The following is a 26,555-nucleotide window of genomic DNA, read 5'->3' as shown; positions in this document are numbered from 1 at the left end:
CCTATGAGAATGCCAAATTGTTTAAAGAAAAGGTTAAAAGGTGGCATGACAAAAGGATACAAAAGCGTGAGTTCAATGTAGGTGACTATGTATTGCTATACAACTCTCGTTTAAGATTTTTTACAGGAAAGCTTCTCTCTAAATGGGAAGGTCCTTACGTTATCGAGGAGGTCTATCGTTCCGGTGCCATAAAAATCAACAACTTCAAAGGCACAAATCCGAAGGTGGTGAACGGTCAAAGAATCAAACATTATATCTCAGGTAATCCTATAAATGTTGAAACCAATGTTATTGAAACCATAATCCCGGAGGAATACATAAGGGACACTTTGCGGAACGTTTCAGACTCCGAAAAGGAATAGGCATGTGGTACGGTAAGTAAACCGACTCCAAAACAGTTCTAATGGCAATTTTTCTCCATTTTGGAATATTTAGAAAAATAGATAAATAAGAAGTAGTCCGGGAAGGACACGAGGGCTCCACGAGGGTGGAGGGCGCGCCCTACCCCCTGGGCGCGCCCCCTGCCTTGTGGGCACCTCGTGTGCTCTCCGGACTCCGTTTTCTTGCACGTTACGTATTTTGGTCGGTAAAAATTCATTATATAACCTTCCGAAGGTTTTGACCACCGTATCATGCAAATATCCTCTGTTCTTGTTTCGAGTTGTTTTTCTGACAGATCTAGATCATCATGACGTCTCCAAGTGCCCCCAAGGACAAGTTCTTCGATAAGGTCATCAACCCCTACCTCGCGGAAGTGCTGCAACACCCTCAAACCATTGAGATGCATGAGGGGGTGCTACACATCCGTGATGTTGAGGGACCAAGGAGGACCGGAAGCGTGGAGACAAGGCTCGAGGCAATGGAGCAACAAGTTTTCAGGTGCCAGGAGATGGTGGAGCGTGGACTTGACTCCAATCACATTATGATCACGGAGTTAACCAACAACCACAAGCTGGACGCCAAGGACATTGGGGAGGCCATCTTCAAGCTTCATGAGAAAATCGAGCACCTCCAAGCCCAGATTTATGACCTGCAAAATCAAAACTGTGAGTATGAGTATAGATTCAAGAGGATGAGTTTGGCTGCAGATTTGAGGATTCAGGAGACTCGGTCATCCTTTTATGATGGCGAGCCTATGCCTTGGAAGTGGGACAACAAGCCTACATCATCAACAACTCCACCCTCTCCACCAACAAAGAAGAATTGAGTATCTGGTATGGGCACTCCCTTTGGCAACTGCCAAGCTTGGGGGAGGTGCCCCGGTATCGTATCACCATCACTTCTATCTTTACCGTTTTTCTTAGTTCGATCCTTTTGGTAATATCTTGATCTAGTAGCATAAAGTTTTAGTATGATCTAGTTGTGAGTTTTGCTTTATGATCCTTCTATGTAATCGAGTCTGTGAGCTATATAGAATAAAGATTAGTGTTGAGTCAAGGGCTTGATTATTTTGCCATAATCTTGAGTGAATAAAAAAAGAGAAAGAATAAAAAGAAAATAAAAGAGATCATATGGGTCTTATGAAGAGTAATAAGCTCACATAGAAAGAGTATGATCAATAAAAGTTGTTGAGAGTTGACAAACATAGTTTTGGTCATCGTTGCAATTAATAGGAAGTAATAAAGAAAGAGAGGTCTTCACATATAAATACACTATCTTGGACATCTTTTATGATTGTGAGCACTCATTAAAATATGACATGCTAAAGAGTTGATGTTGGACAAGGAAGACAACGTAATGGGTTATGTTTTCTTACATCTGAGATAAATTATATTGTCATGGATCATCCATCATGATTGAGCTTGCCTTTTCCCCTCATGCTAGCCAAATTCTTTGCACCAAGTAGAGATACTACTTGTGCTTCCAAACACCCTTAAACCAGTTTTGCCATGAGAGTCCACCATACCTACCTATGGATTGAGTAAGATCCCTCAAGTAAGTTGTCATCGGTGCAAGCAATAAAAATTGTCCTCTAAATATGTATGACTTATTAGTGTGGGAGAAAATAAGCTTTATACGATCGTGTGATACGGAAGAAATAAAAGCGATGGAGTGCATAATAAAGGTCCATATCACAAGTGGCAATATAAAGTGACGTTCTTTCGCATTAAGATTTTGTGCATCCAACCATAAAAGCGCATGACAACCTCTGCCTCCCTCTGCGAAGAGGTCCTATCTTTTACTTTTATCTCCTACCTTGCATAAGAGTCAGGGTGATCTTCAGCCTTCCTTTTTACATTTTATCTTTTGGCAAGCACAACATGTTGGAAAGATCCTGGTATATATGTCTAATTGGATGTGAGTTTTCATGAACTATTATTGTTGACATTACCCTTGAGGTAAAACGTTGGGAGGCAAAACTATAAGCCCCTATCTTTCTGTGTGTCTGATTAAAACTCCATACCCATAAGTATTGCATGAGTGTTAGCAATTGTGAAAGACTATATGATAGTTGAGTATGTGGACTTGTTGAAAAGCTCTTATATTGACTCTTTCCTATGTTATGATAAATTGCAATTGCTCCAATGACTGAGATTATAGTTTGTTACTTTTCAATGAAGTTTATGATTCATACTTGAAATTGTGATTGAATTGTTACTCTTGCATAAGAGATCATATGACAAGAATTATATAAGTTGATGTTCTAAGAATGATCATGATGCCCTCATGTCCGTATTTTATTTTTATCGACACCTTTATCTCTAAACATGTGGACATATTTTTCAATTTCGGCTTTCGCTTAAGGACAAGCGAGGTCTAAGATTGGGGGAGTTGATACGTCCATTTTGCATCATGCTTTTATATCGATATTTATTGCATTATGGGTTGTTATTACACATTATGTCACAATACTTATGCCTATTCTCTCTTATTTCACAAGGTTTATATAAAGAGGGAGAATGCCGGCTGCTGGGATTCTGGGCTGGAAAAGGAGCAAATATTAGAGACCTATTCTTAAAGCTCCAAAAGTCCTGAAACTTCATGGAAGTCATTTTCAAAATATATAAAAAATACTAAGTGCAAGAAGTTCCAGAGGAGGGCCACACCCTGGCCACGAGGGTGGGGGCGTGCCCTACCCCTTGGGCGCGTCCCCCTGCCTCGTGGGCCCCCTGGTGGCCCTCCGATGCTCATCTTCTGCTATATGGAGTCTTTCGATGAGAAAAAAAATCATAAGCAAGCTTTCGGGACAAGACTCCGCCGCCACGAGGCGGAACCTTGGCGGAACCAATCTAGGGCTCCGGCGGAGCTGTTCTGCCGGGGACACTTCCCTCCGAGAGGGGGAAATCATCGTCATCGTCATCACCAACAATCCTCTCATCGGGAGGGGGGTCAATCTCCATCAACATCTTCACCAGCACCATCTCCTCTCAAACCCTAGTTCATCTCTTGTATCCAATTCTTGTCTCCAAGTCTGGGATTGGTACATGTGGGTTGCTAGTAGTGTTGATTACTCCTTGTAGTTGATGCTAGTTGGTTTATTTGGTGGAAGATCATATGTTCAGATCCTATATGCATATTAATACCCCTCTGATTATGACCATGAATATGCTTTGTGAGTAATTACGTTTGTTCCTAAGGATAAGGGAGAAGTCTTGCTATTAGTAGTCATGTGAATTTGGTATTCGTTCGATATTTTGATGAGATATATGTTGTCTCTCCTCTAGTGGTGTTATGTGAACGTCGACTACATGACACTTCACCATTATTTGGGCCTAGAGGAAGGCATTGGGAAGTAATAAGTAGATGATGGGTTGCTAGAGTGACAGAAGCTTAAACCCTAGTTTATGCGTTGCTTCGTAAGGGGCTGATTTGGATCCACATGTTTCATGCTATGGTTAGATTTACCTTAATACTTTTGTTTAGTTGCGGATGCTTGCAATAGAGGTTAATCATAAGTGGGATGCTTGTCCAAGTTTGCCTTGATCCGGCACAATATACATTTACGGAAGAATACCTGCAACAATTAACCACAATTAGCAAACATGGCAAGACGCCAGACAAAAAGCACGTCACAAAGGGACAAAGAAAGGGCATCCACCTCGGGCGGCCTCCTGGAGCTTGGCTATTTGGCCGTATTGATCTGACAGTTCCACCGACATGCGTTGACCGACCTCTCAGCAGGGCAGTCTCCTCGGCAATCGAAGGGCCCTCACCCTTCCCTGAAGCTTCAATCTCATCCCGGACGGACTGGATTTGTTGCCGCAGGACAGTCTCTCTCTCTCTCTCTCTGATTTTGCACCATTGCCCAGAGACCGGAGGTAATGTTTTGGTTTGAATCCCCAAGTGTCTCGCGTTTTCAACAATAATTCCTGGCAGTAACGGGCCTCCAAAGCACCCAACTCGGCGATGCTCCGATAATTGCTGGCCTCCTTCCAAACCAAGCTAAGACGACGACACATCTCGTAATATTGCTCCTCGGCTGCTTCACGGCAATAACAGGCTATATCAGCAAAAAACAAGTCTAAACCAATTAAATGCCAGTAAGCAGAAGGTACTCACAGATGCAATCGGATACGGAGACCGGCCTCCAACGCAGCAGTTCGGGCCTTCTCGTTCTCTAGCAATTGGCTCCCCCTCTCAATCTTCTTGGTCAGCAAAGCGCCGTGCTCCTGTAGGACCCTACCAGCAATGGGATCAAAAATCAATATATTTACAGGCCGGGGTCTACAACACAAGCAATTACGAAAACAAGTGCACGTATCCTGTCCACAGGCAATTACGAAATATAAGCAGCACGACGCGAAATATAACATGACGCAAAATAGAACACGACACGTCGGCCTAATCCAGAATGTAAAATCATCACTTAACTAACAAGCATCACAAGAGTATAATGAAAACAGAGCTAATGCATTAAAAGAAGGGAGCAAACCTTGATGAACCGAACAAAGAAAAAGCAGACTGGATAGATGGATTCCAGGCGAAACATTACGAAACTATACCCCAAATATCGTTCTTCTGTTACAGAAGATGCATAAACAATGGGGTTCCCTTGCCCGAAATTCATCATAGTAAGCTTGGTGCAGATTATTGTATCATGAATAGGATATTTAAGACCAGAACACAAAAGAGTTGCTGTTACATGCATATGCAAAAAACTAAGCTCTAAAATTTATAGAGATGCTATTCTGTTACTAAGCTCTTAAATTTCTTCTCCCGGAACAGAGATGCTATTCTCTTGCTAAGCTCTTAAATTTATACACAATTTTGATAGAAACATGTGAGGCGTCCCATGCTTATTGCTGATACTGCAACTGTAGTTTATATGAGTCTACTTTTGTGCTTCCATACACCTGTTATGAAGCATTCATCCTGACAAAAAAAAACAAAGGATGACATAGGACTCTACTACCAATTCTAGAACTTGTTCCTTTTTGAACCAAGCATCAACCAAAAAGTCATGTCAAATTTGAACCAAAACACATATCAAACATCATACAAAGAGAGAGGTCAGAGGGGAGGGGAAGAAGGATTGGGAGCAGGTCACCTAAGCAAAGTAGACCACGAGCACCAAAATCCTACATGAGGCAGCATGGTGCAGAACAAATTATCAGGATGGATGCCATACAACTTAGAAATGATGCCTGAAATGGAAAGGTTGCACAAGGCACTCAAGAATCATCTAAAGCACTTATAAATCTAAAATAATGGAATATAGACAGAAGGGAGATGAGAATGTATTCTTAAATTCATAAACCAGGAACACTAACTGGGCTTTCACATGATGCCTACACTTGAAAACCCGATGATTATTTTCTGCAGAAAAATCACAATGGAATGGTATCAATGCATCATACGGGGAAATTGCAAATCATGGGGTGGAAGTGGAGAAACCATCATATACTTTGGCATTGATAAACTCGGTTATCCCTAAAGTTTGTAAGCATGGAGCTCTTCTATCTGAACCCAAACCTGAAAAGCAATCAACAACACGAGCCAATTCATATGCAAATCTAGAGAGAGAGAGAGAGAGAACTGGAACAGGGGCTCCAAGAGGAGGAATCAAGCGAGGGGGGGAGGCGGCTGCGCGAGTTGCTCTGCTTGCTTCTCTGCACTTACGCAGCTGCCTGGCTTCTGGTCCAAGCCAGAGAGGAGCAGCTGCCATTTGAGGAGCCCTGGCTTCCCTTCATCTTCTTCAGTGGCCTGTGCTGGACAATGGGAGATATAGCCCTACCATTCCCCACCTGTTGCTCCTTGCGCCCCACGCCAGCCTCTCCTCCACCCCGCGATGTGTGCAACGCCTAGAGCTCGGGCCTCGCTGCTTCATCCCCTGCCGCTAGCTTAATGACCACCCCTGCTCCTCCACCCCCACAGTGAAGACCCTGTCGCCTTGGTCTTCCACGATGACGACCTGCGCCCGATCCAGGCAAAGGGCAAGCAATGGGGAGGCAAGGATGAGGAAAACGGGAGGTACAAGAGGAGGCCGGATAGGAGATGGAGATGGACGGCGACAGACGAGGGATGGAGGGACATATACGTGATTGGTAGGGTTCATATGGGGTTGCACGCAAAAGCGGAGACGCCAAATACGGGCGGCACAACATGCAGCGTGTGAGGATAGGGTCGCTCCAACCCACGAAGGGCTCACCCGGCCATTAGGGAGGAAGAACGAACCCACCGGTCAGGGATATTGAAAATTAACCGCGCGGTGAAAACTAGCATAACAAATCTCCGAGACGAACCAGTTGGCCAAAAGCAACTGTATCGAACGGCCAACGAAGCTTCAATCTGGGGGAGCCCTGGGAGGCTGAGTTGGCCAGCCTCATTATAGGTTAGAATGTTGATGACATGATCATGAATGGCGACGACCCTGAGTATATTGCCTTTGTGAAGGCACGTCTTAGTGAGTAGTTTCTTATATCTAATCTTCGCACCCTTCGCTACTTTCTTTAGATAAAGGTCTCTTCTACTTCTGGTGGATATATTTTTCTCGTCGTTGTCTATACCTGGCCATCTATCGAGCCGGGCCTACCAAAGCCCAATGCAAAAAACTTAGGCCCAAGCCCGGCCCGGCCGCCAGGCCTAAAAATCGGGCCCGAGCCCGGCCCATGACGCTAAAAGCCCGACGGGCCTCGAGCCAGGCCTCTTCGTTAATGCGCGAATATGACGGGCCCAGGCCTGGCCCAGCCGTGGGGCTTGAAATCTAGGCCCGAGCCCGCACGTGGACAAGGTCGGGCCGGGTCGGGCCGACCGGGCTGCCCATGGCCAGGTCTATTGTTGTCAGCCTCTTCTTTTGGATATATTTTTCTAATCATGGTCAAACTCTTCTTCTTTTCTATGTGTTGATGACATATCATCAATTGGGACGACCCTGAGTATATTGCCTTTGAGAAGGCACTTCTTAGTGAGCAGTTTCTTTTTCGTATGTCTGATCTTGGCCATCTTCCATACTTTCTTGGGATAGAGGTCTGTTCTACCGCTAATGGCTTTACTCCCTCCGTCCGGAAATACTTGTTGGAGAAATTTTAGGGAGTATTTCCCAAGACAAATATATCCAGAATATTCTTGCTCGTGCTACTCTTACTGATGAGTGCACTATTGAGACTCCCATGGAGCTCAATGTTCACCTTTGTGCTACTGATGGTGACCGTGTCTGATCTGACACGTTATCGCCATCTTGATGGGAGTCTTGTCTATCAGATGTCACTCATCCAGGTATCTCCAATTATGTCCATATTTTCAGTCAGTTTGTCTCTACGGCCACATTGGTTCACTATAGTCACCTCCTTCGTGATCTTCGTGGCATGATCTCTCACTATCTATTCTTTCCCTGCTCCAGTTCATTACAGCTTCAAGCCTATTCAAATGCTACGTGGGCTAGTGATCCCTGGGATTGTTGTTCACTTTCTGTTTACTGTGTTTTTTTGGTGGTTCTCTCATTGCCTCTAAGACAAAGAAACAGACTGTTGTTTCACGTTCAAGTGTAGAGGCTGAGTCGCGAGCTATGGCTCTTTTGACGGCACAGGTGACTTGGTTACGGTGCTTACTTAAGAAGTTTGGTGTTTCTGTCACTACACTCTGCTCTTGTCTGACATTACATGTGCTCTTATATTGTGAGCGACTCTGTGAAGAATGAGCTCACCAAGCATATTGATGCTTCCTTTGTGCATGTTGTTGTGCAAGATTCAGGTTATTGCTCCTCAATATGTGCCTTCCGAGTTATAGTTGGCAGATTTCTTTAGATAGGCCTAGACTAGAGCACAACATGACTTCTATCTCTCCAAACTTGGTGTTGATCCATTATGAGTTTGGGGGGAGGGGGGCTTAAGAATTATATATTTAGCCGTGTACCCCTTTGTATTTTGCCCGTTCTATCATGTTTTTTTGCATATTGTAACACACTTGCACTTTGTGTGTAACGGCATATGGCCACCTAGAAATACAAGTTGCATATTTCCTAACAGGTAATCCCTCCAGGTTAATGGCCAAGGACTTCTTAGCATTTCGTCTTTTCATGTTCCTCGATTTACCATGCAGCTCCTTTCTGGTGGTCAAATTGTTGACTTTGGTTGTCGGGTAATTCTCAACTTTGACTCATGCTTTGTTCCAGAACGTCACACTAGTGCTCTCCTAGGTGCTGGCCCCCGGTGCCTTGACTCTTAGGGCCTCTAGGAGCTTGACTGGCTTCACCTTCCCTCCATTGCCACCATCACAAGTCTCTCCACATTTGTTTCCTTGTCTACCAACTCTTTTCAGCATTGCGAATCGCCTTGGTCACTTGTGTGACTCTCGTCTCTTGTCCTTCGTTCGGCGTGGTCTTCTTGAAACGTGTGGGGCCTTAATGTACTGACGCGAACCATTGCCCTCTGTGTTCGTCTCAGGCACCCCCTTGGTGATTGTCAACTGTATATGGTCCTTTTGCTGATGCAGATCGCTTCGCTTTGCTCCAAGAGCTATGAGTTCCGCTCCTTGCACCATGGTCCTCGGGTCGTTACCGGTGACTACTTTATCTAGTAGGCAAGGGATAAGATTGACGCTAACCTAAAAAAGATAGATGGTCAAATTTCACTGTTTCCTTGATGACCTTGAGCTTCGCGAGATCAACCTCGTTGGTCGGAACTACAGTTGGAGCAACGAGCTCCTTCATGCTCACTGACAAGGGCTTGCACGCCAGATCGCAACCCTCATGCTCAAGGTTGACACTGCGAAGGCATTCGGTTCAGTCTCATGGCCCTTCCTCCTATGATCGCGTGGCACGCTAACATTGGCGACAAATTCACCAAGTGGGTCTGAATGATTCTACCATGGGCATCCTCAAAAGTCATCCTCAACAAGGTGCACGGAAGGCATATTCTTCACTGTCGTGGCATGTGGCAACATGACCACCTTTTGTCCTTGTTGTTTCTTCTTTTGCGTTGGTGATGCTCGACGTCTTGTTGGTCCATGTATGGTTACTTGCAAAGATCGAGAAGTGCATTCGCGCTTTCCTTGGGAGCAGGACCGACATAGTCAACAATGGGCAATGCATCGTTGCTGGAGCAAGGTGTGCTCCATGTGGAACTCAGCGGCTTCGAAATCTTTGAGTGTATCTCTCATTTGTTGGGCAGATTCCTTGTTGAGCAGGGCACACTTCCTCAGTTCTCTTGTCCTGGTGCTCATGCTCAAAATGGTGTTGTTGAGCGCAAGCATGGTCACCTTGAGGTGGCTCGTGCGTTGATGATTGTCGCCTCTCTTCTACCTCACTTTTGGGTTGAGGTAGTTTCTACTTCCACCTATGTCATCAACATTCATCCTTCCTCTACTCTACAAGGTGACATTCCTCTCGAGCTTTTTTTGTCGTTCTCCTAACAACTCAATGATTCCTTTGTTTGCCTACATTTGCTACATTCTTCTTGCCCACCCCCCACCCCCGCCGCCGAATGCAGCAAACTAACTGCTTAGTCTGTTGAATGCGTCTTCTTAGGTTACAGTGATTAGCAAGGGCTATCGAGTTGGGATTCTGTCAGCGTCAGATACACATTTCTTAGGGTGTGACTTTTGATGAGTCTCACCCTTTATATGCCGGTGCTACATATCGACGCGCAATGGCTAAGATCTTTGATGAGATAATACATAAGATTGTCGAGTGTTATGTAGATGATCTCATTGTAAAGGTGGTATCCTATGAAGAAAATCTTCAACATCTTGAAATCGTACTTGACCGCCTAAGGCAACATGTTAAACCTATTGAAGTGTGCCTTCATGGTCTCGTAAGGCATTCCTAAGGGTTTGTCATTCGACATCGGGCAATAGAAATCGACCCGAATAAAATCAAGGCCATACTCGAAATGCCTCGTCCTCAAAACCTGAAGGACCTGCGTTCACTCGTCCATCCTCTCCTTTGGCCTCCCCCAATGAGGATATTTGTTTCCTCACTTTTTCCAATACACCTATCACTAAAGTATTTTCCCTCGTCCACCAATCCCACCGTGTCTTCCCGTAGTACTGTTGTAGACCCCACACCATCGTCACCTGCGGCTTCCCCACCCCATTCATTACTTGAGGCTACCTCCCCTAGCTCATCCCCTAAGGCCTCCCTATTGATTCCCCCTCATCTTCTTTACTTCATTGGTCATCCGCGTGTTCTGGGTTCTTCTGATGAGCCATCTCCCTCGACTACTATCTTCTTCTGTTGGCAACACACTGCCTCTAGCTCAGCCTACTTATGGCTTCCAAGCTCGCCCACTTCCTCTTATTGACGCTTATGGTTAGGCTGGGGCCGCACTTCTTGAGACGACTTCTTATCTTGACAGCGTTGTTCATGCCAAATGGCAGCATGCGACGACATCAGAGATTGATGCTCCTGCGCGCATCGACACGAAGGATCTCATTTCCCTTCATCCTCGTGCTCATTTCATGACTTATAAGTGGGTCTACAAGGTTAAACCTCTTATGGTTCTCTTGAGCATTACAAAGCTCGTCTAGTGGTGAGAACATGGTTACTCTTCGCACACTTTTTGATGTAGCTTCTGTTCGCCACTAGTCTCTCTCTCGCTCCCTCCCTCCCTCTCTCAGCTTCATGTCAAGAATGCCTACACGTAGCCACCACCCAGGTATTCTCTTCGTAATGGCATGGTCTGTCATCTTCGTCACTGTATATGGACTTAAGCAAACCATTCGTGCCTGGTTTGAGCGCTTTGTCTCAGTAGTGACTATGCCTGGTTTTTCGGCCAGCGCTCATGATCCTTCAAGTTCTGTCCACCATTCAACTCGTGGTCGAACACTTGTTCTATATGCCAATCATCATTGGCGACAACTCTAACTACATTGCATTTGTGAAGGCTCATCATAGTGAGTTTCTTATGTCTGATATTGGTCTTCTTCACTACTTCCTTGAGACTGAGATTTGTTCTACCTCTAATGGCTTCTTTATTTCCTAAAGAGAAGTATATCTAGGATCTTCTTGCTCGTGTTGCTCTTACTGATGAGCGCACTATTGAGACTCCTATGGTTCTCTTGGAGACATTGTTCTCTTAAAGTTTGGGGACCATCTCCCTGTGCGTCAAAAGGAGGTCATCGCCACTATACCATCTTCATAGACGACTTCTCTCAACACACCTGGATATACTTTATTTCTTCTCGTAGTGATGTCATGGTTCACACTAAGTTCTCTACGCATAGTCTTGTATTCTGTGATGACTCTAGTGGGGAATAAATCTCCAAGCTATTGCGTGGAATCCTTGCTACTCCTGCTCAGTTCTCTTATCCTGGTGCTCATGCTCAGAATGGCGTGGTTGAGCGCAAGCATCATCACCTTCTTGAGAAGGCTCATCCGTTGATGGTCACTGCCTCTCTTCCGCCACACTTTTGGGCCGAGTCTGTCTCCACTTCATCTATCTCATCGACCTTCGGCAATCCAATCCACTGCTCTGTAGAGTGGGGGTCTCCTTTTCAGCGTCTATTTGATCGTTTCCTGATTGTTCGACGCTTCAATTGTTTGGTTGTGTTTGTTGTGTCCTTGCCCCTTGTGAACGCACCAAACTTACAACAATGAGCATAAGGGATATCGTTGTTAGGATCATGTTGGTCGTCGGATGACTATTTCTCGGGATATGGCTTTTGATGAGTCTCATCCCTTCTACCACGTCCATCTTCCCCGACCTTTTCAGTTGACGATGTCCGTTTCCTCACTTTTCCCGACACTCCTGTCACTCTTGTTGAGCCCTAATCCATTCCTCATACTACTCCTGCTTACTACTCCTGCTTCTATAATTATTCCAGATTCAGCACCATCAGCACCTATGATTTCCTCACATCGCTTGTCATAGGATTCTACACCTTCATCACCGATGGCTTGCTTGTCTTCATCAATAGAGTTTATCTCGATGATTCTTGCTCGTATTCTTCCATATTTGCCTCGCTTTTATACATGCCATTCGCGTGTTGTGGATGCGTCTACTGATTGCCATCTTCCCCGTCTCATCCTACTTATGGCATGTGTCCTCGTCCGCTTTTGCCTGTTGACCGCCTTAGTCTTTCAAGCGTTGGCGTTGTTGTTCTTGGGCCGACTTCTTATCTTGATGTTGTTCATACCAAATGGCACCTTATCATGGTAAAGGATATTGCTACTATTGAGCGCATCGGCACGTGGGATATTGTTTCTCTTCCTCCTGGTCTGTCTCTCAGCTTGATGTCAAGAATGGCTACATGTAGCCACCACCTGGGTCTCTTCCTGAGGACATTGTTTTGTCATCTTCGTCTCTCTCTACATATATGGACCTAAGAAAACCCCTCGTGCCTAATTTGAGCGCTTCGCCTTAGTGGTGAATGTGGCTAGTTTTTCGATGAGAGCTCATGATCCTGCACATTCTATCCACCATTCAACTCATGGCCAAAAACTTATGTCGATCATCACTGGTGACGACTAAGTACGTTGCGTATGTGAAGACTCGTCATAGTGAGTTTCTTATGTATGATCTTAGTCCTCTTCGCTACTTAAGATTGAGGTTTCTTCTACCTCTAATGGCTTCTTTATTTCCTATAAGAGAAATATATCCAGGATCTTGCTCGTGCTGCTCTTACTGATGGCGCACTGTTGAGACTCCAATGGAGTCAACGTCCACCATTATGTCCACATCCGCTCCCTATGAATCTGGATGGGCATCCTTTGCTTTGCTGTGGAGCAGCACCAATGGCAAGAAGGAGCTCGAACAGTCGGAGCAGAGGACACAACGCAACCTAAAGTTAGGGCCTAAGGGCGCATAGTAGTAGATGTGGGGTGCTTAATTAAGTGTGTGGCACAAAACTCGCAAACAAGAGAATAATACCAAGCCGGATCAACGATGAACAGAGAGTGCACAGGCACATGGGATGCTGGATCAAGTTCCTTTGCCACCGCCACCAGTCTCTCCGCCTTTGTTGTATTATCTACGAGTTATTTTCAGTAGTGACATCATCACCTTGGGTCACTTGTGTGGCTCTCATCTCTCATCATTAGTTCGACTGGTCTTCTTGGATACGTCTCAAACAACGTATTTAAACCATCGAGTTGTCGCCTTGATACACAGATCTAGTTTCCTTATACTCATATTGAGACAGTGTCTCAGCGTCCTTTTGACCTTGTTCACTCTGATGTGTGGGGTCCATCTCCCTTTGCCTGAATATTATCTTTATAGATGACTTCTCTCGACACACCTGGATATACTTTATTTATTCTCGTAGTGAGGTCTTATCTATGTATGTGTGTTTTGCTGTTCACACTCACTTCTCTACGCCTATTCGTGTGTTCTATGACGACTCGAGTCGAGAGTATATCTGCCATAGTTCACACTCACTTCTCTATGTGCATTTTGCATGGAGTCCTTGTTGAGAGGTACTCATGCTCAGTTATCTTGTCCTGGTGCTCATGCTTAGATGGCGTGGCTAAGCGCTAAGCATCATAAGCTTCTTGAAGACGGCTCGTGCTTTGATGGTCACCACCGCTCATCCACCGCACTTTTGGGTCGAGTCTGTCTCCACTTCCATCTATCTCATCAACCTCCATCCACTACCTTGTCAGGTGGCGCTGCTTTCGAGCGTCTCTTTGATCGTTTCCTGATTATTCGACGCTTCAATTGTTATTGTGTTACTATGTCCTTCTTGCCCCTCGTGAACACACCAAACTGACTGCAAAGTCCCTTAAGTGTGTCTTCTCGGGATACAACGATAAGCATAAGGGATATCATTGTTGGGATCATGTTGGTCGCCAGATGCCTATTTCTCAGGATATGGCTTTTGATGAGTCTCGTCCCTTCTAGCCGCATCCACTTCGACCTTTTTTTAGTGGAGGATATATCTTTCCACAATTTTTCCAACACTCCTATCACTCCAGTTGAGCCCTTATCCACTCGTCGTACTGCTCCCGCTTCTCCGATTATTGCAGATCCAACAGCATCATCCCCGATGATTTCCTCACCTCGTTTATCATAGGATTCTACACATTCATCGCCGGTGACTTCCTAGTTCCATCACCTGAGTTTGTTCCAACGATTCATACTCATATTCTTCCATCTTTTCCTCACTTCGATACACGCCATCTATGAGTTGTGCCATCTTCCCCATCTCAGCCTACTTATGGCTTGCATACTCCTCCGCTTCCGTGTGTTGACTGCCTTGGTTGTTGGCGCTGCTTTTCTTGAGTCGGCTTCTCATTGTGATGTTGCTCATACCAAATGGAACCTTGCGATGGTAGAGGAGATTGCTGCTCTTGAGCGCATCGGCACGTTGGATATTATTTATGTTCCTCCTCGTGTTCGTCCCATCACCTAGTGGGTCTACAAGATTAAGACTCGCTATGATGGTTCTCTTGAGGGTCAAAGCTCGTACTGTGGCTTGTGGCTTTCAGCAAAAGCATGGTGCTGATTACGATGAGACTTTTTGCTCCTGCAAACCATATGATCTCTGTTCGCGACTAGTTTGTGTCCCGACTTGATGTTATGAATGCCTTCCTTAATGGTGAACTGCGTGAGGAGGTTTACATGCACCCACGACCTGGTTATTCTGCTCCTGGTGACTTGCTTTGTCATCTTCATCGCTCTCTCTATGGCTTTAAGCAAGCCCCTCATGCCCGATTTGAGTGTTCTGCCTCTGCGGTGGCTGCCTCTGAGTGAGTGCTCATGATCCTACGTTGTTTGTCCACCTTTTTGCTCTTGGTAGGACTCTTCTGCCATATGTCGATGACATGATCATCACTGGCAAAGACCCCGAGTATATTGCCTTTGTGAAGGCACGTCTTAGTAAGCAGTTTCTTATGTCTGATCTTTGCCCTCTTTCAAGAAATATAATCCACGATCTTCTTGGTTGTGCCGCTCTTACTGATGAGCGCACTGTTGAGACTCCCATGGAGCTCAGTGTTCGCCTCTGTGCTATTGAGGATGAATCTTTGTCGGATCTACACTTTATTGTCATCTTGTTGGGAGTCTTGTCAATCTGGCTGCCACTCGCCAAGAAGAAGAAATAGACTTCATTGCCCTTGTTCGAGTGCAACTCCTCCCGAAGCGTCGTTGCTCCACCATCCTACACCCTCTACTATATGCTCTGCAGCATCGCCGTCGTGTCCAGGATGGTGGCAAACTTGCTAGCGGCGATGCCTCTCGCACGATGTTGCAAGAGCCTTCATCCTCTAAAGTGCCATGAACGGACGAAAGGGATAATGCCGCCATGACTCTCTCGGATCGTGAAGTGTTTTTTTTATTTTTGAATTGCTTACCACATGTGGCACATGGTGATCGTGAAGTGTTTTGGAGTGAGACTAAGAGAAATATGGGAAATGAGATAATGGCTAGCGTATTAGGGGAATGAGGCCTAAACATAATTGTTGAGATGAATCATAGCTACCAAAATGATTGGTGCATTCTTCTCCAAAGTAGGCCATGCTTTTGATGCAAACAGGATCGCATGGCCTTGCTTAAAAAAATAATTTGACCCTGACACTAAATATTTCATTGACCATAATTCTTTATACATCACACCATATCCTTAGTGTTAAGCTTCATGAACCAGCCAATGCAAAACAAAAGTCCAAAATAATGTTAAAGGCTAGACAATTCATGCAACCAAAAGTCCGAACTAATGAAAAGGGCTAGGCAATCTACATATACATTTCAACACTTAGAATCTAATAACATATAAGGCGAATTTGACAAAAGAGTTAGAAATTCAATAAATGTTCACAAATTCAAAATAAAAGATTGTGGATGTAAAAAATGTTCACTAATTCAAAAATATTCACGAATTCCAAAAAACTTGTGAATTCCAAAATTGTTCACATATTCAAAAAATGATCACATATTCAAAATTTTCACACATTCAAAACAAGTTCATGAATTCAAAAAATGCACATGAATACAGAAAACCATTCGCATATACAAGAATACGTGAACTCATAAAATGTCCGCGTCAAATTCAAAATATGTTCGCAGATTCTAGAACAATGTTCACAAATTTCAAAAATGTTGTCATTCTTCTCAGGGGCCATCTCCCTTGACTACTACATCTTCTGTTGGCAACGCACCACCTCTAGCTCAGCCTACTTATGGCTTCCGAGCTCGCCCGCTTCTACCTATTGACCGCTATTGTTATTGCACCGCTCTTTCCAAGATGACTTATAACGTATGACAATATGTGATGGCATTGAGGAATGATGCTCTTGCCCGCATCGGCATGTGGAATCTCATTTCCCTTCCTCATCGTGTTCGTCTCATCACTTGTAAGTGGGTCTACAAGGTTAAGACTAATGGTTCTCTTGAGCATTACAAAGCTCGTCTAGTTGTGAGAACATGGTCATGACTAGGATGAGACATTTGCTCCTATACGACCGAGATGACCACTCTTCACACACTTTTCGATGTGGCTTCTGTTTGCCACTAGTCTCTCACCTTGATGTCAAGAATGCCCACATGTAGCCACCGCCTAGGTATTCTCTTTTTGATGGCATGGTCTATCATCTTCGTCGCTCTCTATATGGTCTTAAGCAAACCCCTCATGTCTGGTTTGAGCGCTTCGTCTCAGTGGTGACTATGGCTGATTTTTTGGATGCTCATGGTCGAACATTTGTTCTATATGTCGATCATCAATGGCAACAACTGTACATTGCCTTTGTAAAGGCTCGTCATAGTGAGCTTCTTATGTCTGATCTTGGTCCTCGTCGCTACTTCCTAGAGACTGAGGTTTCGTCTACCTCTATTGGCTTCTTTATTTTCTAAGAGAAGTATATCCAGGATCTTCTTGCGCGTGCTGCTCTTATTGACGAGCGTATTGCCGAGACTCCTACGGTGTCAACATCCACCTCTGCGTCCTCGTCCTCTTTCGCCTGCTGATCGCCTTAGTCTTTCAAACACTGGCACTGTTGTTCTTGAGTAGACTTCTTATCTTGATGTTGTTCATACAAAATGGCACCTTGCCATGATAGATAGAGGATATTGCTATTGTTGAGCGCATCCACACAGCGGGATATTGTTTCTCTTCCTCGTGTTCTTCCCATTACTTGGTGGGTCTACAAGGTTAAGACTCGCTCTAATGGTTCTCTTGAGCATTACAAAGCTCATCTTGTGACTCGTGGCTTTCAGCGGTAGCATGGCCTTGATTACGATGAGACTTTTTGCTCCTGCGGGCCATATGACCACTGTTCGCACACTTCTTGGTGTGGCCTCTATTCGTCACGGGTCTGCGTCTCGGCTTGATGCTAAGAATGTCTTCCTTAATGGTGAGCTGTGTGAGGAGGTTTACGTGCAGCCGCCACTTGGGTATTCCACATCTAGATTTCCCTATTCATGTTTTTACTATCAAATGGAACTTCCTACCAGTTGATAGTCGAGTCACTCTTGGCACTTCTTCTTTTCATCTTCCTTCTTTTGCTCATCTTCCTTGACTTCACTACAATAATTGTCCACGTGTTGTGGATTCTTCTAATGAGTCAACTTCCTCAACTAGTATGTCTTCTTCTGTTGGCAACACATCGCCTCCAGATCAGCTTACAACCTACTAATGGCTTCTGAGCTCGCTAACTTCTGCCTAGTAACTACTATGTTTATTGCGCTACTCTTCCCAAGAAGACTTCTTACCGTGACATTTTTGTTCATCCAGAATGGCAGCATGCATTGAATGCTCTTCCCCACATCGGCTAGTGAAATCTCATTTCCCTTCCTCTTGCTTATCACATCACTTGTAAGTGGGCCTACAAGGATAAGGCTGATGTTTCTCTTGAGCTTTATGAAGCTCTTCTAGTGGTGAGAACAAAGTCATGACTACAATTAGAAACTTGCTCCTGTATGGCCCAGATGACCACTCTTCACACACTTTTCGATGTGGCTTCTGTTTGCCACTAGTCTCTCACCTTGTTGTCAAGAATGCCCACATGTAGCCACCGCGTAGGTATTCTCTTTTTAATGGCATGGTCTATCGTCTTTGTTGCTCTGTATATGGTCTAAAGCAAACCCCTCATGTCTGGTTTGAGCGCTTCATCTCGGTGGTGACTATGGCTGGTTTTTTGGATGCTCATGATCCTTCACATTTTGTCACCATTCAACTCATGGTCGAACATTTGTTCTATATGTCGATCATCAGTGGCAACAACTCTAACCAACCTTTGTAAAGGCTCGTCAGAGTGAACTTCTTATGTCTGATCTTGGTCCTCGTCACTACTTCCTTGAGACTGAGGTTTCGTCTACCTCTAATGGCTTCTTTATTTCATAAGAGAAGTATATCTAGGATCTTCTTGCGCGTGCTGCCCTTATTAACGAGTGCACTGCCGAGACTCCTATGGTGTCAACATCCACCTTTGTGTCCACCTTTGCTCCCTACCAGTCTACATGGGCATCCTTCGCCTTGCTGTTGGTTGCTATGTGAACTGTCTCAATCCCACATCTCGTGTTCCCTTGTTGGGCGACACCAAGACCGGACACTCGAGCAACACCAATGGCGAGCACGAGCACGGACAGTCGGTGCATACCTGGATTATACACGGTAAGCCGAGGACACGACGCTACCTAAGGACGGGGCCGAGGGCGCACAATAGGAAAACGTGGGGTGCTTAATCAAGTGTGTGCCACACAACCTGCAAACAGGAGAAGCACACCAAGCTAGATCGGCAGGAACGAAGAGTGCACATGCAGATGGGATGCTATCAAGTCCCTCTGCTGCCTTCGCTGCCAGTCTCTTCACCTCTGTTGCCTTGTTTACCAGTTATTTTCAGCAGTGGCATCATTGCCTTAGGACACTTGTGTGGGTCTCATCCCTCATCATTAGTTCAATGTGGTCTTCTTGAGTCCATCTCCGACGATGTCTCTAAACCACGAGGGTTGTCGGTAAGCAGTTAGAGTTACCTCATACTCATAGCAAGACAGTGTCTCAGCGTCCTTTAGACCTTGTTCTCATTGATGTCTGGGGTCCATCTGCCTTTGCCTCAAAAGGAGGTCATTTCGACCTTGTTCTCTTTAATGTCTGGGGTCCATCTGCTTTTGCCTCAAAAGAAGGCCATTGCTAGTAATACTATCTTTATAGATGACTTCTCTAGACAGCTGGATATCTTTTATTTCTTCTAGTAGTGATAGTGAGGTCTTATCTATATAAGTGTTTTGTCGCCTTGGTTGCACTCAGTTCTCTACGCTAATTCCTGTGTTCTGTGATGACTCCGATGGAGTGTATATCTCCAAGCTGTTGCGTGGAGTCCTTGTTGAGCAGGGTGCTCTTACTCAGTTCTCTTATCCTGGTGCTCATGCTCAGAATGGCGTGGCTGAGCGCAAGCATCATCACTTTCTTAAGGCTCATCTATTGATGGACATTACCTCTCTTCTGCCACACTTTTGGGCCGAGTCTATCTCCACTTCCATCTAACTCATCAACCTTCGACAATCCAATCCACTGCTCTGTAGGGTGGTCTCCTTTCGAGCGTCTATTTGATCATTTCCTGATTGTTCGGTGCTTCAATTGTTTGGTTGTGTTTGTTGTGTCATCCTTGCCCCTCATGAGCGCACCAAACTTATTGCTCGATCCGTTGAGTGTGTCTTATTAGGATACAACAATGAGCATAAGGGATATCATTGCTAGGATCATGTTGGTCGTTGGATGACTATTTCTCGGGATATCACTTTTTATGAGTCTCGGCCCTTCTACCCACGTCCATCTTCCCCGACCTTTTCAGTGGAGGACACCTATTTCCACACTTTTCCCGACACTCCTATCACTCGTATTGAGCCCTAATCCATTCCTCATACTGCTCTTGCTTCTCCGATTATTAAACATTCAACACCATCATCTCCTATGATTTCCTCACCTGCTTATCACAAGATTCAACACATTTATCACCGGTGGCTTCCTTATCTTCATCACCTAAGTTTATCTCGATAATTCTTGCTCATATTCTTTCATATTTGCCTCTTGCCTCACTTTTATACACATTATTCATGTGTTGTGGATGCGTCTACTGATGCGCTATCTTCCCTGTCTCAACCAACTTATGGCCTGCGTCCTCGTCCTCTTTCGCCTGCTGATCGCCTTAGTCTTTCAAACACTGGCGCTGTTGTTCTTGAGCAAACTTCTTATCTTGATGTTGTTAATACCAAATGGCACCTTGCCATGATAGATAGAGGATATTGCTATTGTTGAGCGCATCAACACGTGGGATATTGTTTCTCTTCCTCGTGTTCTTCCCATTACTTGGTGGGTCTACAAGGTTAAGACTCGCTCTAATGGTTCTCTTGAGCATTACAAAGCTCATCTTGTGACTCATGCCTTTCAGCAGTAGCATGGCCTTGATTACGATGAGACTTTTTGCTCCTGCGGGCCATATGACCACTGTTCACGCACTTCTTGTTGTGGCCCCTATTCGTCACGGGTCTACGTCTCGGCTTGATGTTAAGAATGTCTTTATTAATGGTGAGCTGTGTAAGGAGGTTTACATGCAGCCGCCACTTGGGTATTCCACATCTAGATTTCCCTTTTCATGTTTTTACTGTCAAATGGAACTTCCTACTAGTTGTTAGTCGAGTTATTCTTGGCACTTCGTCTTTTCATCTTCCTTCTTTTGCTTATCTTCCTTGACTTCACTACAATAATTGTTCGCGTGTTGTGGATTCTTCTAATGAGTCATCTTCCTCGACTAGTATGTCTTCTTCTGTTGGCAACACATCGCCTCCAGATCAGCCTACAGCCTACTAATGGCTTTTGAGCTCGTTAACTTCTACCTATTAACTGCTATGCTTATTGCGCTACTCTTCCCAAGAAGACTTCTTATCGTGACATTTTTGTTCATCCAGAATGGCAGCATATAATGACACTGAATGCTCTTCCCCACGTTGGCTAGTGAAATCTCATTTCCCTTCCTCTTGCTCGTCACATCACTTGTAAGTGGGCATACAAGGGTAAGACTGATGTTTCTCTTGAGCTTTACAAAGCTCTTCTAGTGGTGAGAACAAAGTCATGACTACAATTAGAAACTTGCTCCTGTATGGTCCAGATGACCACTCTTCGCACACTTTCCGTTGTGGCTTCCGTTCGCCACTAGCCTATCTCTCAACTTGATGTCAACAATGCCTACATGTAGCCACCACCTGGGTATTTCTTCCGGATGGCATGGTGTCTCGTCTTCGTCGCTCCCTATATGGTCTTAAGCAAACTCCTCGCGTGCCTGGTTTGAGCGCTTCATCTCAGCAATGAATGCGGCTGTTTTTAGTGATTGCTCATGATCCTGCACATTCTGTCCACCAACCAACTTGTGTCTGACACTTGATCCATAAGTCGATCATCACTAGGGACAACTCTTACATTGCCTTCGTGAAGGCTCGTCATAATGACTTTCTCATGTATGATCTTGGTCCTCTTCGCTACTTCGTTGAGAATGAGGTTTCTTCTACCTCTGATGGCTTCTTTGTTTTCTAAGAGAAGTATATCCAGGATCTTCGTGCTCGTGCTGCTCTTACTGACGAGCGCACTATTGAGAATCAACGTCCACCTTTATGTCCACCTCCGCTCCCTGCCAGTCTGGATGGGCATCCTTTGCCTTGTTGTGGGTTGCTATGTGAACTGTCTCAATCCCACATCCCATGCTCCCTTGCTGGGCGACACCATAACCGCACGCTCGAGCAACACCAATGGTGAGCAAGAGCTTGGACAGTCGACGCGTACCTGGATTATGCACGGCAGGCCGAGAACAGGCGCTACCTAAAGCCAGGGCCAAGGGCGCACAGTAGGAGAACATGGGGTGCTTAATCAAGTGCGTGCCACACAACCAGCAAACAGGAGAAGCACACCAAGCCAGATCCGCAGGTAACGAAGAGTGCACAGGCACGTGGGATGCTGCAGCAAGTAACTCTGCTGCCACTGCCGCCGGTCTCTCCACCTCTGTTGCCTTGTCTACCACCTGTTTTCAGCGGTGGCATCATCGCCAGGAGTCACTTGTGTGGCTCTCATCTCTCATCCTTAGTTTGACGTGGTCATCTTCGATCCGTCTCCAAGGGTGTCTCTAAACCACCACGGTTGTCAGCTTGGTAAAGAGGTACAGTTATCTTATGCTCATAGCGAGACAGTGTCTCAGCATCCTTTCGACATTGTTCTCTTTTATGTCTGGGGTCCATCTCCCTTTGCCTCGAAAGGAGGTCATCGCTAGTATACGACCTTTATAGATGACTTCTCTCAACACACCTGGATATACTTTATTTCTTCTCGTAGTGATGTCTTATCTATATAAGTGTTTTGATGCCATGGTTCACACTAAGTTATGTGATTGACTCTGGTGGAGAATACATCTCCAAGTTGTTGCTTTGAGTCCTTGCTGAGCAGGGTACTCTTGCTCCATTCTCTTATCCTGGTGCTCATGCTCAGAATGGAGTGGTTGAGCAGAATGGCATGGTTGAGCGCAAGCATCGTCGCCTTCTTGAGACGATACGTTAATTGATGGTCACTGCTCTATCTTTCGCCACATTTCTCAGTCAAGTCTGTCTCCACTTCCATCTATGTCATCAATCTTCAACAATCCATTTCCCTACAGGGTGGCGCTCCTTTGGAGCGTCACTTTGATTGTTTTCTAATTATTTAGCGCTTCAATTGTTTGGTTGTGTTTGCTATGTTCTTCTTTCCCCTCATGAACACACCAAACTAACTGCTCGGTTTTTTAAGGGTCTTCTTAGGATATTACAATGAGCATAAGGGATATCGTTGTTGAGATCATGCCAATCGATGAATGCCTATTTCTCGGTATACGACTTTCGACTAGTCTCGTCCCTTCTACACGCATTCATCTTCCTCGACCTTTTCAGTGAAGGATCTCTTTCTACAATTTTCTCGACCCTCCTATCATTCCTATTGATCCCTTATCCATTCGCTTCTCCGATTATAATAGATCCAACGTCATCATCTCCTATGATTTCCTGACCTCACTTATCACAGGATTTTACACCATCACCGTCTCCAGCACCTGAGTTTACCCCAATGATTCCTCCTCATGGTCATCCATCTTTTCCTCACTTCTATTCTCGTTGACCGCGTGTTGTGCATGTGTCAACTGATGTGCCATCTTCCCCGTCTCACCCTACTTACGGCTTGCCTTCTCATCCGTTTCTGCCAATTGACCGCCCTGATTTTCAAGCGCTCACACTGTTGTTCTTGAGCCGATTTCTTGTCGTGATGTTGTTGCTTATACGAAATGGCAATTTGCGATGGCAAAGGAGATTGTTGCTCTTAAGCACAGCGACACGTGGGATCTTGTTTCTCTTCCTCTTCTTGTTCGTCCTGTCACTTGTAAGGGGTCTACAAGGTTAAGACTCACTCTGATGGCTCAATGGTTCCGTTGAGCATTAAAAAACTCGTCTTGTGGCTAGTGGCTTTCAGGAGGACCATGGTCTTGATTACAAAAAGACTTTTTGCTCATGTGAACCATATGACCACTGTTCGCACATTCGCCACTTATCTGTATCTCAACTTGATGTTAAGAATGTATTTCTTAATGGTGAGCTACGCGAGGAGGTTTACATGCAGCCACCACCGCTATTTTGTTCCTTTCGACATGCTTTGTCGTCTTCGTCGCTCTCCATGGCCTGAAGCAAGCCCACGAGACTGGTTTGAGCGTTTTGCATCTACGATGGCTGCAACCAGCGAGTGCTCATGATCCTGCGTTGTTTGTCCACCTTTCTCGGACTCTTATTCTATAAGTTGATGACATGTTCACCACTAGCAAAGATGCAGAGTATATTGCCTTTGTGAAGGCACGTCTTAGTGAGCACTTTCTTATGTCTGATCTTGGCCCACTTTGCTACTTTGTTAGGAGTAAGGTCTCTTCTTGGTGAAGAAAAGTAATCCAGGATCTTGCTCATGTTGCTCTTACTGATGAGCGCACGTTGACTCCCATGTAGCTCAATGTTCACCTCCGTGCTATTGATGGTGACCCTTTGTCAGCTCCGACACGTTATCATCATCTTGTTGGGAGTCTTTTTCTAACTATCACTCTCCCGCATATCTCCTATCATGTCCATATTTTGAGTCAGTTCGGTCTCTGCCCCCACCTCGGTTCATTATAGTTATCTTCTTCGTGTTTTTTGATTATTCGTGGCACGATCCCTTATTGTATAGTCTTTCCCCATTACTGATCATTACAGCTCCCAGGCATATTGAGATGCTATGTGGGCTAGTGATCCCTTGGATCGTTGTTCACTTTCTGCTTACTGTGCATTTCTAGTGGTTCTCTGATTGCTTGGAAGAAGAACCAGACTGCAATGCCCGTACGAGTGCACCTCCTCCTGCAACGTCGGCACGCCACCATCCAGCTCTACCCTCCACTATATGCTCTATGGCATTGCTGCCACGGCTCAGATGGTGGCAAACTCGCTAGCGCTAATGCCTCTCGGACAATGTCGCAAGAGCCTTCATCCTCTCAAGTGGCATGAATGGCCGGGGGTACAATGGTGCCATGGCCGCTGGCATTCCCTCTCTCGAATCATAAAGTGAATAAGTGAAATAGTCTAGCGTATTAGGGGAATGAGGCCAAAATGGTTGAGATGAGTTAGGCTCACTACCAAAATGGTTGGTGTATTCTTCTCCAAAGTGGGCCATGCTGAGATGAGTTGGGCTCACTACCAAAATGGTTGGTGTATTCTTCTCCAAAGTGGGCCACGTTTGCATAACACAACCAAGTGGGATATAGTCATAATACTCTATCAAACCCAAATGATAATCTTCTTTTCTCAATAAACTTTAACCCGACTTTCAGATAATAATTTGACCCAAACACTAGACATAGCATTGACCATATTTTTTTATACATCACACCATATTTTTAGAATCTACTAACATGTAAGTCGTATAAAAAAGGAATAAATCTAGGCATGTAATTTACATGTAACCATTATATTATATTGTTTTAGAAATCCTAGGTAGGTCTCACAAGATGTCTAGACCCATGTCTATACTCTACAACCCTGTACATTTGTAAACAGAAGGGTGTGGTTTAATTTATCACCATCATCTAGACGGTAATCTCTATTTGTGCATTACATGATGGAAAATACAATAATCTCTGAACTTTGTCAAAAACTTACAGAAGTAAATGTAACTCAATAAACAATTGTGTTTGAGATTTAAAAAGATATAATGATAAGGTGTTTAACAAGTATGCATGCATGTTGTATCATGCTTATCGAGTGAACAAAACAAATATTAGGATAGATACTACGAAATAGAATGCATACCAATACGAATACAACCACCACTTGCTCCATCACGAAATGTTGCGTGATAAAAGCCCGCCATGCTAACTCAGTAGCTTCCTCAACTAACACGTTGAATTTGTAACTGAAATTTAAAACACAAACATAAGGGGTGCAACTTCAAGATAATATGAACAGTGAGAAAGCAACGTATAGAGGTATAAAAGAACATACCCCTCATCCAAGATACCATAAGCATACAGAGAGTTAGAGAACCGGCTTCCCTTGAGCCTTGCACCCTCGCTTATCAACATAGTATCAAGTCCGGACCCTAGAAAAAGGGCAGAATTGTTAAGCATATACCTAAGTACATCTTAACGACACTAAAATATGTCAAAGGGCCACTCACGATTCCATCAAATCCAACAATCATTGTACCAATTGGAAGTATCATCCGCCATATATGAAAATAAAGGATATTAACCAACGTCTTCAAAGAACCAGCAATAGAGATTCTTCGCTTGTTCACGAGCTCATGGAGCTCATGAACCTCTGAAGGAAGAAACTACTGTTATGCTTACTATCTTTTACTATCAAAGGGGAGTACGGTTGTGATGGTAGGTCATGGTACGTCTATTCGCATGTTCGTGTGTCACTTCCTCCTCTCTCAACCAAATTCTCGCCAACAAGTGGACCCGCCCGCTCTCTTCCCAGCCTCATCGACTCGCTCGACCCAATCTGATTTATTCTTCCTCTCGTGAAGAGCGAGCGCGACCAGCTAGGGTTACTATCTCGTTCAGTCATCGCCGCCTCGCATCACTACCCTGGTCGCTAACGGACACACCAACCAAGAACTGCATTGTCGAACACAAGCCTAGGTCGCCCTCGTTTGTACATGCAAGATGTAGCTTGCCATCTTCTATGTCATGTACGACCTTCATTTATACCTGCTTCCTAGCGCAT

The 26,555-nt window shown here is 44.8% G+C and overlaps 1 long non-coding RNA gene across 1 annotated transcript; it reads right to left on the bottom strand.

The window, feature by feature from the left end:
* Positions 1-3,838: 3,838 nt before the first annotated feature.
* LOC125545846 lies at positions 3,839-26,067 on the bottom strand. The gene is made up of 7 exons (XR_007300307.1): positions 26,002-26,067; positions 25,827-25,923; positions 25,635-25,737; positions 5,846-5,913; positions 5,489-5,757; positions 4,040-4,620; positions 3,839-3,955 (listed from the first exon to the last, which is right to left on the bottom strand). It is a non-coding gene; the product is annotated as an uncharacterized LOC125545846 (long non-coding RNA).
* Positions 26,068-26,555: the final 488 nt, after the last annotated feature.

The sequence above is a fragment of the Triticum urartu genome, chromosome 3 (assembly GCF_003073215.2).
Source record: "Triticum urartu cultivar G1812 chromosome 3, Tu2.1, whole genome shotgun sequence".
Taxonomy (NCBI): Eukaryota; Viridiplantae; Streptophyta; class Magnoliopsida; order Poales; family Poaceae; genus Triticum; species Triticum urartu.
Note: the sequence above shows the minus strand (reverse complement) of the source record. Positions and strands in the feature narration are given on the sequence as shown.